This window comes from Zingiber officinale, chromosome 4A (assembly GCF_018446385.1).
Source record: "Zingiber officinale cultivar Zhangliang chromosome 4A, Zo_v1.1, whole genome shotgun sequence".
NCBI lineage: Eukaryota > Viridiplantae > Streptophyta > Magnoliopsida > Zingiberales > Zingiberaceae > Zingiber > Zingiber officinale.
Window position 1 is genome coordinate 131,960,284 of NC_055992.1, and position 16,307 is coordinate 131,976,590.

Sequence of the window (16,307 nt, forward strand, 5' to 3'; positions counted from 1 at the left end):
TATCCCTCACGTTCGAGGAGGCGATCAAGGCGGCGGTGGGCTATCTGAAGACCAAAGGTCACCTGCCTGCCGAGCTGACCATCCCCCCCGAGGATCTAGCGAGCGTGATGGACACCATCCCCGACGCTCTTTTTGATTTTGATGTGTGAAGAGCGTTTTTATAAACTTTTTTATATTCCCGCCGTTCGGCCCGGCTTATCTCTGTAATGACTTTTTTGGCTTGCATAATAGATAATCTTCTGTTCCTTTCACTTTTTATTTTAGCAAGAAATTTTTCCCCCATCACGACTGTGTTCCTTAAAACTCTTCCGCTCGGAATCTCGCTATGCCAGACATGATCTGTCTTTAATGTCTTTCATCATGCGACTGAGCAGCCGCTCAGCGCGCAGACGTCGCTTGTTTGCCTTTTCCATTCCGATTAACCATCTTTTGCTTCGCGCCTCACCTCAAAGAGGTTTTCGCTAGATTTTCGCATGCGAGCCGCTCGGACGTTTATAGACGCCGGCTCGTCTCTCGATATTTAACGTCGGAGCTCGACGGCACGGATATTTATAGCCGGTCGGCGCGGCTCTCGATCTTTAACGACGGGACTCGTCGGCCTTCCGCTCGGACGTTTATAGACGCCGGCTCGTCTCTCGATATTTAACGTCGGAGCTCGACGGCGCGGATATTTATAGCCGGTCGGCGCGGCTCTCGATCTTTAACGACGGGACTCGTCGGCCTTCCACTCGGACGTTTATAGATGCCGGCTCGTCTCTCGATATTTAACGTCGGAGCTCGACGGCGCGGATATTTATAGCCGGTCGGCGCGGCTCTCGATCTTTAACGACGGGACTCGTCGGCCTTCCGCTCGGACGTTTATAGACGCCGGCTCGTCTCTCGATATTTAACGTCGGAGCTCGACGGCGCGGATATTTATAGCCGGTCGGCGCGGCTCTCGATCTTTAACGACGGGACTCGTCGGCCTTTCAAGGCTAACTCCTTACCAGGTCGAGCGACCTTGGCCTTCGTATCATATCCCGCGCTAGAACAATATTTATGCCCGGCCGAACATCACGGATCATTCGCTTACGAGTTTAAATATATAACCCTCCAGGCCGATCGGCTCGGGGGCCTTCGTTCTCGAGCTCCTAGCTCGGATATAAACCTCCCGGCCGATCGGCTCGGGGTCTTCACGCAGTAAGCCGTTTGGCAGGGAATGCTCAATGCGCTTTCATCTTTTTGCTTCCTGTATTACAAGTACATAGGCGACTAGCATATACACCAGAATAAATTACGATCGTGCACCTTTCATCCAGCTCGATAGGGCTGGAGATGATTTGCACTCCACGGTCGATCCAGCTGCCGCCCGTCCTCATCCTCCAAGTAGTAAGCGCCCGAGCGGAGTTTTTCAATAACCTTGAAGGGACCTGCCCAAGGAGCTTCCAGCTTGCCGACGTCGCCGACAGGCTTGACTTTCTTCCAGACGAGATCGCCGACCTGGAATGATCTGGGGATTACTCGGCGGTTGTAGTTCTGCTTCATGCGCTGCCGGTATGCCATCAATCGCACGGACGCCCTAGCTCGCTCCTCTTCGACCAAATCCAGCTCCATGTTCCTCCGCTCGGCGTTCCCCTCATCATAGCTCTGGATCCGGACGGACTCAACGCCGACTTCAACCGGAATGACTGCCTCACCGCCATACACCAAATGGAACGGTGTGGCGCCCGTCCCTTCCTTCAGCGTCGTTCGGATGGCCCACAAGACGCCCGGCACTTCATCCGGCCAACTCCCTCCTAAATGGTCGAGCCGAGCGGCAAGAATACGAAGAATTTCCCGATTGGCTACTTCGGCTTGACCATTGCTCTGGGGATAGGCCACGGACGTGAAATGTTGCTCGATGCCGTAACTTTTGCACCAGTTCTCTAGCACCTTGCCTGTGAATTGCCACCCATTGTCGGAAACCAATCGGCGAGGGATGCCGAACCGACAGATGATGTGTTGCCAGATGAATTTTTTGACCATCTGCTCGGTAATCTTCGCCAGCGGTTCGGCTTCCACCCACTTGGAAAAATAGTCGACGGCCACTAGCAAAAATTTCCTCTATCCGGTCGCCATCGGAAATGGACCGACAATATCCATTCCCCATTGATCGAACGGGCATGAAATGGTGGATGCCTTCATTTCTTCGGCCGGTCGGTGGGAGACGTTGTGATATTTCTGGCACGAAAGGCATGTAGATACTGTCCGAGCGGCGTCTACTTGCAAAGTTGGCCAAAAATACCCGGCCAGGAGGATCTTCTTGGCTAACGAGCGTCCGCCCGGATGCCCCCCGCATGATCCTTGATGCACTTCCTGGATGATGTAAACCGAGTCCTCTGAGCTCACGCATTTCAACAACGGGCGCGAGAAAGCTTTCTTGTAAAGCTGATCGCCGATGAGTGTGAACCGACCGGCCCTCCTTCTTAGCAACCGGGCTTCATACGCATTGGATGGTGCGGCGCCCGAGCGGAGGAATTCTATGATGGGTGTCCGCCAATCGCTTGGAAATGTAAGGCCCTCCATTCGGTCGACGTGCGCTACCAACAGTACTTTTTCAATTGGCTACTGAATGGTGACTGGCGTTATTGAGCTCGCGAGCTTGGCCAGTTCATCGGCTGCTTGATTTTCTGCTCTAGGTATCTTATGGACAACAACTTCTTTAAAATCAGTTTTGAGCTTCTCAAAGGCTTCAGCGTAGAGCTTGAGCCGAGCGCTATTGATTTCGAAGGTGCCAGAGAGCTGCTGAGCAGCCAATTGCGAATTCGAGTGGAGGATTACCCGACCGGCTCCCACATGCCGGGCAGCCTGCAAGCCAGCTATGAGGGCCTCATACTCTGCCTCATTGTTGGTAGCTTTGTAATCCAGCCGGACGGATAAGTGCATCTTTTCTTCCTGAGGAGAGAGCAGCAATATTCCGATCCCGCTTTCGAGCTGAGTGGATGATCCATCTACATATATTCTCCACATAGCTTCCGGCTCCGGCCTTTGCACCTCAGTCACAAAATCGGCCAAGGATTGAGCTTTGATAGCCGAGCGGGGCTGATATTAGATGTCAAATTCGCTCAGCTCTATCATCCATTTGATGAGCCGTCCGGATGCCTCTGGATTCAGTAGCACACTTCCGAGCGGGCTATTGGTTTTGACAACGATTGTGTGCGCCAGGAAGTATGGGCGAAGGCGCCGAGCGGCGAGGACCAGAGCGAATGCTAGCTTTTCGAGCCCAGTGTAGCGAGATTCAGCGTCTTTTAAAATGTGACTAAGAAAATATACAGGCTCTTCTCCGCTCGACCTTACTAAAGCTTAGCCGATCGCATGCTCGGTTGAAGACAAATACATATAAAGTGGCTCACCCGCCATCGGTTTGGCTAATACCGGGAGAGAGTTCAGATACATCTTCAAGTCTTCGAACGCCCGATCGCATTCTTCATCCCATTGAAACTTAGTAGCCTTGCGCAAAATTTTGAAGAAAGGGAGGCTCCGGTCGGCGGTTTTGGAGATGAATCTGGACAGAGCGGTTATCCGACCGGTCAACCGCTGCACTTCCCTTGTATTTCTTAGCGGTGGCATATCTTGTAGAGCTTTCACCTTGCTGGGATTGGCTTCGATGCCCCGCTCGGTTACTATGTATCCCAAGAAACGTCCTCCTTTCGCTCCGAACAGGCACTTCTGAGGATTCAGCTTAACTCCATACCTGCGCAGCGTTCGGAAGGTTTCTTCCATATCCTTGAAGAGGTCGGCCGCCCGGACGGACTTAATTAGAATGTCGTCCACATAAACTTCTAGGTTCCGCCCGATCTGCTCTCTGAATACCTTATTCATCAAGCGCTGATATGTGGCTCCAGCATTCTTCAGTCCGAACGGCATCACATTATAGCAATAAGTGTCGTCGCCCGTCACGAAGCTGACTTTTTCTTGATCTTCACTGGCGAGCGGCACTTGGTGATAGCCCTGGTAGGCGTCGAGCATACAGATCAATTCGCAGCCGGCCGTAGAGTCCACCAGCTGATCTATCCGGGACAGAGGATAAAAATCCTTCGGGCAAGCCTTGTTAAGATCCCGAAAATCTATGCACACTCTCCATTTGTTGCCCGGCTTGGAGAATAATACTACGTTCGCCAGCCAGCTCGGGAACTGCACCTCGCGTATATGGCCGGCTTCCAGAAGCTTTTCCACCTCCGCCCGGATGATGGCATTCTGCTCGGTGCTGAAATCTCTTTTTCTTTGCTTGACCGGCCGAGCGTCCGGTCGGACATGTAATTCGTGCTGCGCGATGCTCGGCGAAATTTCGGGCAGCTCATGTGTCGACCAGACGAAGACATCATGATTTCTTCTGAGGCATTGGATCAGCTCCTTTTTCTGCTTCTCCCCCAGATCGGACGCAATAAAGGTTGTGGCCTCCGACCGGGTTGGATGAATCTGCACTTCCTCTTTTTCCTCATAAATTAAAGTGGGTGACTTTTCGGTGATGGCGTTTACCTCCACCCGGGGCGTTTTCCGAGCAGAATTGGCCTCTGCTCGGACCATCTCGATGTAACATCGCCGAGCTGCTAGCTGGTCTCCTCGTACTTCTCCCACTTGGTCCTCCACGGGGAACTTGATCTTCTGATGAAAAGTTGAGACAACCGCCCGGAATTCGCTAAGCGCCGGTCGTCCCAAAATGACGTTGTAGGACGAGGGAGAGTCGACCACCACGAAGTTTATTGTTCTCGTCCTCCTGAGCGGCTCTTCTCCCAGCGAGGTAGCAAGCCGGATCTGGCCGACCGGCTGGACTTCGTTACCTGTGAACCCGTAGAGCGGAGTCATCATAGGCAGCAGCTCGGCTCGATCAATTTGCAGCTGATCGAACACCCTCTTGAATATGATGTTGACTGAGCTCCCTGTGTCAATAAATACGCGGTGAATAGTGTAATTGGCTATTACCGCTTTGACGAGCAGAGCATCGTCGTGGGGTACTTCAACTCCTTCCAAGTCCCCGGCCCGAAACTAATTTCGGGTCCTTCCGCTCGTTCTCGGCTACAGCCGACTGTATGAATCTGGAGCCGCCGGGCGCTTGCATTTCTAGCTCGGTTGGAGTCTCCTCCGGTCGGCCCGCCAGCAATAACGTTGATCTCGCCTCGGGAAGTATTGCTTCTATTTTCTTCTTCCCGAATGGACGGTCGAGACCGTTCTCTGGACGCTCGGCGATTCTCTTGCCTTGGAGAACGATGCCGATCGGGATATTGTTGCCGTGGCCTGTCAGATTGCGTCCGATTGGCTTCCTGAGTTCTCTGTCGCCTGTCGACTGAGGGAGACCGCCGTCCAGCATTCCGAGGTACAGGATGAGCCACGAAGGGAAGACTTCGACAATCCCTTGTGTTGTGCGTATATGTGTGGTGGAAGGAGCAGAACATTGGGGTCCATCTCTTTTTTGGCTTGGGCCGAGCAGCGGCTACCTCTTGCACATGTGACCTGACGTGGGGGGATCGGATTGCTTCAGCCCTTGGCCCTCTGGGCAGCTTCTGAGCGGTATGTTGTTTCCGTTCGGACTGAGGAGGCCGCTCGGCTGGAGTTTCTTTTTTCCTGGCCGCCTGTGCTTCTTCCACGTTGATGTACTCGTTAGCCCGATGTAGCATGTGATCATAATCCCGGGGCGGCTTTCGGATGAGCGATCGGAAGAAATCTCCATCCACTAGGCCTTGTGTGAAGGCGTTCATCATGGTTTCCGAGGTGGCCGTTGGAATGTCCATCGCTACTTGGTTGAATCGCTAGATGTACGCTCGAAGCGATTCCCGGGCCTCCTGCTTGATGGCGAACAGGCTCACGCTCGTTTTTTGATAGCGCCGACTGCTGGCGAAGTGGTGGAGGAAGGTCGTCCGGAAGTCCTTGAAGCTGGTGATGGATCCGTCCGGCAGCCTCCGGAACCACCGTTGAGCCGATCCCGAGAGAGTGGTGAGAAAAACTCGGCACTTTACTCCATCTGTGTATTGATGGAGGGTTGCCATATTATCAAACTTACCCAGGTGATCGTCTGGGTCGGTTGTCCCATTATACTCACCGATCGTCGGATGCATGTAGTGCTTGGGCAAAGGGTCTCGTAGAATAGCCTCTGAAAATTGGCGATTGATCCGCTCGGGAGAGGCGTCCGCTCGGGGGGCTTTCCCCTTCCTGTCATCTCGTCTAGGCATTTCATCCGAAGAAGACCCCCTATCTCTGTGAGTTGGTACGGCTTCAGGGGTGCGGAACAGGGCCCGATGAAATGCGACGGTGGCAGGTGGGGCTTCCGCTCGATCACCAGATGCTGATGTTGCTTGCTGCTCCGGCCGCTCGGATGCTGCTTTCTGTTTTTGCTCTACGAGCTTGGCGGCCCTTGTCTCGACCAGAGCGTCGAGTTCCTCGTTTGAAAGCGTCACCATGTGTTGTCGGCCAGCTTCGTCCATTGTTTCCAATCGGATGCAGGAGCGTTCCCACAGACGGCGCCAAATTGATCCTATCCGAATCGCCGAACCAAAGGACGCTGGGCACGTGGCGCGCTTCTAGTCGATGACGTAGGCCTCCGTCGGGTCACGCGAAGCTCTGGCGAACCTGCACAGAAGTCGGGCCGGGAAAGGTTCCCGGCGGCGACCCTCCGACGCTCAAGTCAGGCAAGCAAACAGTGTAAAAGGGTGGCTCCAGAGATGTTTCTTGCGCGTACCTGCGGCGAAGTAAGAGGCTCTATTTATAGAGCGAGGAGAGAACTAATGCACGTTCACCGAGGTGTAGACGTGTCAGCAACCCATACTTCGGTATGCAGTTGTCAGAGAGCTTACCTGACACCATACTGCTACAGTCCGAGCATGTCTTCGATGGGACAACAGGACACCCCGTTACCAGACTAGGAGTATAACGTAGTCATGCGACTTGACGGCTGTCAGAGGGTGTTCCCTTCCTTTACCCACCGCCCGGCTAGGACATCCGTCCGGCCGACCGGGCAAAGAACGGCGTCCGGACGGCCTTAATTCCCTTCTTCGGCCGGGCGGCACGTCCCTCCACTCGGTCATTATGTACTGTTTCATTGAGCGTCGAAACCCTGGTCCTTACCAGGGTGCTTTTTACTACCAGATGTCCCTTTCTTCCAAATCCGGTCGGCTCGTCCTTCTCCAGCGAGCCACTGGGCCCTTTGACCTCCTCGTGGCGTTGACCCCTCGTTATGGGGTTCCGGATTCTTACCACCGGATCAGTAGGTAAAAAATTTTTATGAGTTAAGTTGATCACCTCAAATATCATAGTTGTTATAATGTGAATATTTTTGAATAAATTAAGTATGTATTGTAACAATTATAATTTCATAATTATTACCATATATGTAATAGTTATAAAATTATAGCTACTATAATGCGCCCCAATCGATTATGAATTTAGGCGAAAGATAATAATGAGAATAGTATTAAATATTATTAAAGAATAATTAGATAAGTATATACTATTGAAGAACTCGAATAGGACGTCCTTTGATATAAAATCAAAAAAAGGAACGCCTCTCGCATGATTTAGAAAAAAAAACACCTTCTAACTTTTGCCCACAATTTTTTCAGGACATATACATAGTTACTAAATTTTAACTATATTATTTATGAATGAAATTAATGCTAATATTTTAAAAAAATACTAATTAAGTAATCCTTTTCCCTCTTAAATTCATGAAATTGTAAATTTATTTAAAATAGTTTTTCTTTCAAAATATTTCAAATATTTCAAACTGTATTAGGGATGACAATAGGTCAGATTTGGGTTGGATTTTATATCCTCTGTCCATATACCTATCGGGTATAGGATCTTCGATGGGTATACCCATACCCATTAAATGATCGGATATCTTCTATAGTTATAATTTTTCTCTTTCTATCCAACTATTATCATTCAACAAAAATATATTAAAAGTAATAACCTATTAAAAATATATATATAATTAAAAAATAGATTAAATATCTATATAGTCTCCTCCTAATATCAAAGTAAATTGATTTTGAAAAAAAGGAAATTTTCTTTAATATATGTATATATATTATTTAATCGGGTATTCGGATCGAGTATCAGGTATTGATAGTCCCTCCATACCCTCCTCCATTCGGGTCGGATGTCGAATCCTCCATCAGATTTAGATGAAATTATCATCCCTAAACTATATAAGTAAACAATCCCATTCTAATCTTAACATTTTCAATGCGGCGAAGGTTGGTATCGATTTTAATAGAATCAATTTTATTATTTCTAAATTAAAATTAATTAAATTATTAATTATTTTTTAAAACTCCTTATAATTTCTTTGAATGAAGATATAATAGTCATATTACCTATTGGACCGACCCAGCAATGCACATTCAAATCCCTAATGCGAGGTATCGTTAAGACAGGGCAACTGCGAGCTGCAAGCTAGAGCTGTGAGCTGCCGGCGAGTAGAAAGGCGAGTAGAAAGCGCTCATGGATCCTCCAAACAACAACTTTGCCGACATTGCAGCTAGAATGGAGGACTTCACCGCTGCCTTCGAAAATTGCAGAACTTTCGCTGCAGCTGTCGCTCAAGCGCCCGCCCCCACCGCCGCCCCCGCCCCCGCTATCGTCGCCGCCGCCCCCATTATCGTCAACGCCCCCGCCGCCCCCATTGTCATTGTCGGATCGGCAGGGAGCCTTGTCATTGTCTTGCCTAGCCGTTAGGTTTAGGAAGCACCATGGAAAGAGACTCTGATCCTAATCTCCTCACACTTCAAATAGACCATTGTCGTTAGGTCCTAATATCCTCACACTTCAAATAGACGTTGATGTTGTGCCAACTTTGTAGTAGCTACCAAGTCGATGGGTGATTGCTAATTATTCTACTTTATTGCCTTGGAATTTTATATTTCTATTGTGGGATTGTGGTTGTTTGTCATGTTTTTAAATACTTAAGAGTTTTCCTGATGATTGCTAGTCCTGCTTCAATGGTAGTTGATGGTCTATGTTTTGGTTTCGCCTTTTTATTACAATGAATGTAGACATGAACTGCTGCTTAAAAAACTTAGTTTAAGTCTGTTTGTAACTTTTTTTATATAAACAGTGATTACTTAGTTTTCGGGTTAAGGAGTGCTTGTGAAATCTAATGTGCCACCATAAGCGAAACAAAAGCAGATCGATTGCTTACATGCCCATTCATACGAATAAAGGTTCAGTTTGCGGTTCAACATCTTTAATGTGTCGTTATCTTGGTCCAGTTTGCGGTCAGTGTTTTGATTACATACTGATTCGGTTCTTAGTCCTTTTGTGGCTTTTTGGGCTACAATTGTTCAGTTAAAAATTACGCTAGCTATCTTTAGCTTTCAAATTCCCACTTGTTTTTTCTTTATAATTCCTCCAGTTTCTTACTTTTACATCTATCATTAAATTTATGCATTCAGTTGTCATTTCCCTTTCAGTAAGAGCCGTCATAGAATTTCTGCTATAATCATCTCATAGGCTGAGCATATTATTTTAATTCTTAGTTATTTTCACCATTTATAAATGAATCTATTTTCAATCTTCAGATTTTGTGTTGGTGTTCACATTATCTTCTGGTTTTTTTAAGAATCTTAAAATTTTGATTGGTCAATTGTATTCTTCAATGCACTGAAAATTTATGATTCAAGTCATTGTTTAAGTGCATGAATGTGATCTTGTTAGTTGTATCCAAGTAAGATATAGGGGTGAGCAAAAATTTAGTTAAACCGAGTAAACCGATTAAACTGACCGAATTTAAAAATTCGATTCGATTTATTCGAAAATTCAGTTTTTTATTTCTAAAAAATTAGTTATTTCGATTAATTCGGTTTGTGTTTGGTTTTGAATTTTTTTATTCCGTTAAACCGAATAGACCGAATTTTTGAATCAAATCGGTTTTTTAGATCATAAATTGTAGATCGAACCAAATTTTTATTAAACCAAACCAAATTTTTAGAAAAAATCAATTTATTCGGTTTGTTCAGTTCGGTTTATTCGGTTTTATCGAAAATTCGATTCGATTTTTATCGAAAATCAATTCGGTTCGATTTGTATGAAAAAAAAATCAATTCGGTTCAATTTGATTTTAACCGAATATTCACCCCTAGTCAAGTAGGCCCAGTTATCCTTATTTTCCTTATAATTCAAGTGAGTTTAAGAATCAATTCCCGTTCAAATGGTTATTTTTTTTATTACAAGATTTGCATAGCCAATGGTCAATAACTCAAATAAAGTAGTTCATATCATGGACTTCATTCCACATCCTAACACATTGTAAGCCAACTAGAAAACTTTACACTTAACAGAGTTTTTGGGCAGCTTCCCTTATGTTGATTCTGGTGGTTGCAACTGAAATATCACTATTGGTGAGATTATTGTTAATGTTATTGAACTTGATTTAAGTCTTATTTTATTTAGACTTTTCCATTACCTTGCTACATCAACTCTTCAATTTATATTTCCTGTTGGATGAATTTACAAAGTTTTTGTAATTTAATCTCAAGATTATTAGTTCCATCTACATTTATTATTAGTTTAATCATCTAATGAACCACCTTGTCAACAATTAAATGTCAAAAGCTGGAGCCTAACTAATCTTTTTCCTACTTGTTTAATTTTATTTGTTTAATTCTAAACTAAAAACTTGTTAACTGAGTTGGCAAGGACCTTTTGAAAATGTTACATAGATCCACCATCTTGCGTCTTTGGGTATTCGTTCATGGAATTTGATTATTCATTATGGGATTGAAAAGTAATTAATTTTTTAAAAAAATCAAAATCTTCTGGATATTAATCCTAATCCGGAGTTCGACTCTTTAGCTCCATTCTTTTGTATGGTATTATGGAATAATAAGAATCAGTAAATGCTTTTAGCAAACAAGTTGGTTTTTCTTATTACGAAGGTTGACAAAATACAGTATTGTTCATATGTTTCTCGACAAATTCCTAAAGGATGTGCCTAGAGTTTTTGAGCCAGAAGGCACACCAAGGTTTCAATTTTTCCCAAACAAAACACCTAATTCCCATTTTACCCTTCCTGCCAATCGTTGACTTTTTCATATTTCTCTCCTTGCATCCTTACATGTAATATTTTTACTCTTTCCTCTTAAATTAAATAAACTTTAAAAATAAACTTTAATAGATGATCCTATAAATTTATTTTTTTATTTTAAAACTTTAATAAAAAATTTAAAATATATTTTTTATTTTTAATATCTAATTATAAAAGAATAAAATTAAAATTAAAAATGAGAACTGATTTTATTAATAAAAATAAAATAAAAAATCGCTTTAGTGCTAATTTTAAAATCAGCACCAAAGCTTAAATACTAATATCGTTATTTTATGATATTGGTTTTTAAACACTAGCATGATAGTATTTAAAAATCAGCATCACAATTTAAACACTGGTTTTTAAAATAGTAAACAAGAGCATATTTGGATTCCAGAACACGGTAGAAACCCAGGAGTTAGGATGGTCCAATCGGAGCTGTCTATCAATGAATTTTGATCAAAACCTATTGATGGACTTAAGAGATTTGAATTTTTGAAAAGTTGACATGTAATGAAAGAAACTAGTGCAGTGAAAATATTTATGACATCCATGCATAATTCTGACATCCCTACGATATGTTATGTATGTGTATTCATTGCCAAAACAATGATAAAATTGTTTGGAACCTTTAAAATAAGTTATGTATGTGTAACCATTGCCAAAACAATGACAAAATTATTTGGAACCTTTAAAAAGGCTATAAATGATATTTTTAGACTCAAAACACAAGTGTAGATCTCTAAACGAGCTTCGATTTGGTACGTAGACCACTTTGATACTCAAATCAAAAGTTATGACCTCTGAAAATAGCTATTTGGCACTTACACTTAACTTATTGTAAGGATGTTAGAACAAGACATGAACACCATAAATACCTTCACCGTACTATCTTTTTCCATTACATGCCAATTTTTCAGAAATCCAAATCTATGTCCATTAAAAAGTTTTAGTTAAAACTCATTGATGAATCTAAAGAACTTTAATCGGACCCATTTTAAGTGCTACATGTTTCTAAAGTGCCCCGAAGTCTATATGTGCCTAAGATATCGGTTTGAAGTCATTAATAAAAATGATCAAAAAGTTTTCAAAGTTTATGACTATTTTAAACACATTCACATAACTTATTATAGGAATGTCAGAATCAAACATAGACATCATAAATATTTTTACTACACTACTATTTTTCATTACATGTCAACTTTTAAAAAATTCAAATTCTGTATATCCATTAATGGATTCCCATCAAAACTCATTGATGGACTTAGAGAGAGCTCATGTGGATTTTTGCAATGTCCTGGAGTTTAAATATGCCCTTACTGTTTTTAAAAAATCACCACTACAACGGTATTGGTGTTTAAGTTGTGGTGTTGATGTTTGAGTTATAGTCTTGGTTTTTAAATACCAACACCGCTGACACCACAATAATATTGGTATTTAAGCTTCGATGCTAATTTTTAAAAACCAATGCCAAAGAGATTTTTTATTTTATTTATTTTTATTATTTTTATTAATAAAATCAATTCTCGTTATTAATTTTATTTTTTATAATTAGATATTTAAAAAAATTAGTAACCTTCTCTATATTTTTTAAATTTTTTATTAAAATTTTAAAATTAAAAATAAAATTAAATAAATTTAAAGTATTATCTATTAAGGTTTAATTTAATTTAAGAGGAAATAAAGGAGAAGAAAGATATTACATGCAAGATGAGAGGAAAGAAAAAAAAAATCTACGGTTGGTAAGTGGGGGTAAAATGAGCATTAGGGGTGTGGTTTGTGAAAGTTGAAACCTTGGGAGCGCATTTTGGGCATTCAAAAACTCTAGGGGTGCCCTTTGAAAAATTGTCATGTGTTTGTTAGAAATAATTGAAGCTAAGTACATACTTTGTTTCATGGAAAAGTAACAGGGAGGCATCTGGAGCACCTATTGTTAGCTATCATGGCTAATTCTACTTGTACTATATTTTCCATTTGAAACAGTATTGATAAAATACCTTATGAAATTTCTTCCTCCTCCCTTTTGATTCAATTGGGAATCGCCGAAGCAAGAAAAACAACCTATTCGGAAAAAGACAAAAAAAATAACAAACATAAATAATGTTACATTGTTACTTGTGATTATCATGATTCATGCAATTATTAGTAATTACCTGCCCCCGTAGATGGCAAACCCAAGCACAACTACGAATTAAACAACTGAAATTACAGAAGCAAGAGCACAAAAGTAAGCTTATGATCATGGGAAAAAGAAAGGAATGATAGATTAGTTACCTGCTATAAAGATTTTCCCCAATAAATCTCCTATGCTACTGTAATCTACCAACAAGTATATCCAGATACAGACCTGAATCCATTGTAGATAATCAGAATATACAATGTGCATGGCAATGATAACTTTGATCTGATTCAGCGTCTAAGTTATTACTTATCATGAGACACTTAACTTCCATGATGTTGCTTGGAAAGGAGTCAATGAAAACTTATCCAATGAAAAATATCCACTGAATTATCACAGGTATTTTGAAAGCTCTCAATCAATTTTAGTTTTATTAACTCACTTTTCTTTAGTCTTGATCTAATCCTCACACCTTCAATTTTAATTGATTCAATTTACTTAATTATAGAATTCAATGACAATTTTATCTAATTTTCACTCACTCTGTTACTAGAGGCACTGTTTTGAAAAACATCCCGACAAGATGATTCAGCCATCCTATTGGATCTTGATTTTTACGTAGTCAACAAGCCTTGTTCAACTAAAAAATAATATTAAAGAATCAAATCATTAATTCCCAATTCAATTGATTAAACTAATAGATTTGATATGGCCTGATTTTAAAACACTGTTTAAAGGTACACCTAACTAGTCATGGATAACTATTTTTATATTTCTTTTTTACTAACCTCTTCATTTTATCTTTTCTAGTAATCACACAAACTAATCTTAGCATTTTCATTTTTATTATACTAAACTTTTTATGTGTTATTTCCTAATTATCCTTCATTCTGAATCATAAAAGATGATTGATTCTATCATCTCATCCCTCCCACGAATTCTATGCTAGATAATATCACTACTAATATTCAAATTATTTAATATTATATACACTATGTTTACTTTAATCTTCCTCTATCCCTCACACCATCCATGAAATTCAACCAGTACGAATGTTTAAAAAAAATAAATAGAGAGTTCGCTTTTGATGTAAAGATCAATTCTTACACTCTCAAAAGATTGAACTGCTGCTAACTACATTTTCATATTATCACATTAATATAATTACTGTATTAATTATAACAATGACTGTTATCAGAGACGAAATCAAACTTTAAACAAAAAATGAAAATTGGATTTTGAGCATGCCCTTTGAATTTTCATCTGGAAGCTTGAGTGATAATATTATTCCATTATTTTTCTAGTAGTTTCTATGTTTTTTAAATTAAAGATAAATGCTCAAGTGTAATTAAGACCAAAGATTAGAAAATACTGAAAACTAGTAGACCATGACCAATCACTATAGAGATAAATAATGAAAAAGGTTTACCTCTACAATTCGTCCTCTAGGAACACCACCGCCTAGAGTAAAATCTAAAGTCAAACATGTTAAATTTTGTGTATTTAATTCAAATTATTTTTGTTTGGGTAATGTATATGTATATATATTTAGTCTTACATTGTTAAATTAAGAAGGTTGGAAGAGCTTATATATGGAGTTCTTCCATCCTTACTTAGTAATATTAAGGGGATCTACACACGCAGGGGGGTGCAAATTCCCAGCTCGTGGGTCTCACGCTTGCAGGCGGTCTGGTTTGTTTTTGTCAGTCTATCTTTGGTTTGGTTTTGTCTTGCGTATGAGGGTTTAGGGTTTTGCTAGTCTGTCTTTGGTTTGATTCTGTCCCGCGTATGAGGGTTTAGGGAACCAACGTGTTCTGTCCCGCGTGAGAGGGAACCAACGCGAGACAAAGCAGTGTTTCGGTTCGCTGCGAAGCAGTGTTCGCTTCGGGGTGAATAAATATATGCGCACTCAAGCAGTATTTTTCATTCTCTCTCGAGCAATCTACTCTCTCCTCCTTCCCTCTCTACGTGCTCTATAGTTTCCTTGTCCTGAGCTTGGCTTGGTTTTTAGCGATCTGAGGTTATGTCCGAGTGCGACGTTCGCCTTGGAGTGCACCTACGGACGACGCGAGTGGTTGTCGGATCTTAGGAGAATTTTGCCGGAGAACCTCTGCGCTGTGGACGACAATAAATTCTCTAAAGACACTCGACACGCCAATGCTGCAACTGAAAAATACCAATTTCTAAATCTTACTCTTTTATTTACATATTTATTACATGCTTATTATTTTTATATAATTTACTATTGTTTAGTACTCTCCGTACAACAACAAAACAACCACTTGGAAAAGTCTCTATGCAATGAAGATCAATCCTGTTAATCAAATTATCGAAATACCCAGCAGGCCTTTTACCTAAAACAAGTGAGATATATCAACAGTATACATACACTAAAGCACCACCAGCACTTCCCAATCTTGTAACACTTCCCTTGCCAAATGAACTGTTTATATCATGCATTGCTGCTTCCAATGCCTTGAGCTGCAACATATAGAAACCAACTTATTGTCATGCCAGGTTGACTGTAGAAGAAATGATAATAGATTAAATAAGGCAGCAAGAGCAGTTGATGTATCATAATTGAAGGAACAATGATACAACTTTGTGAAAGAAATGAAACTAATGGACAATGGTAAGTAAAACTCAATGTTTCAAATATTAGCCAATAACAACTCGGGCACATGCAGACTAGCACAAATCAATAGACCAATTAAGCTAATATCTTCTTATTTATAGGTAATTCATGCACGACCTTCCTGCAATATCAACTTTGGACAAGTTAAGGTCAAAATACAACGAGCATATATTTGAATTCAGGTTTCCTTATGAGAAATGCAGAGACTTGATAGAGAAATAAAAAATTGGCTGAAATTAAACACATTACTCTTGCCAAGAACTGATAATAGAAAATATGTTAGCTACCAAACATTGTTGCACAAAGTAAGCCCACAAGGAATATATATATATATATAAAGAAAAAAACATGATTATAGTCATGTTCTCTAGTTGATGATCGATTAGGTGGAGCCTATTCAGAATATTTTGTTAGAATCCGTTGGCCAGTTAGAAGAGGGTTGAATAGCCCTGCACAAAATCAAAACAAATGAATCTTTCTCGGACTTTTAAAGAATACTTGCATAAAATAAGAAC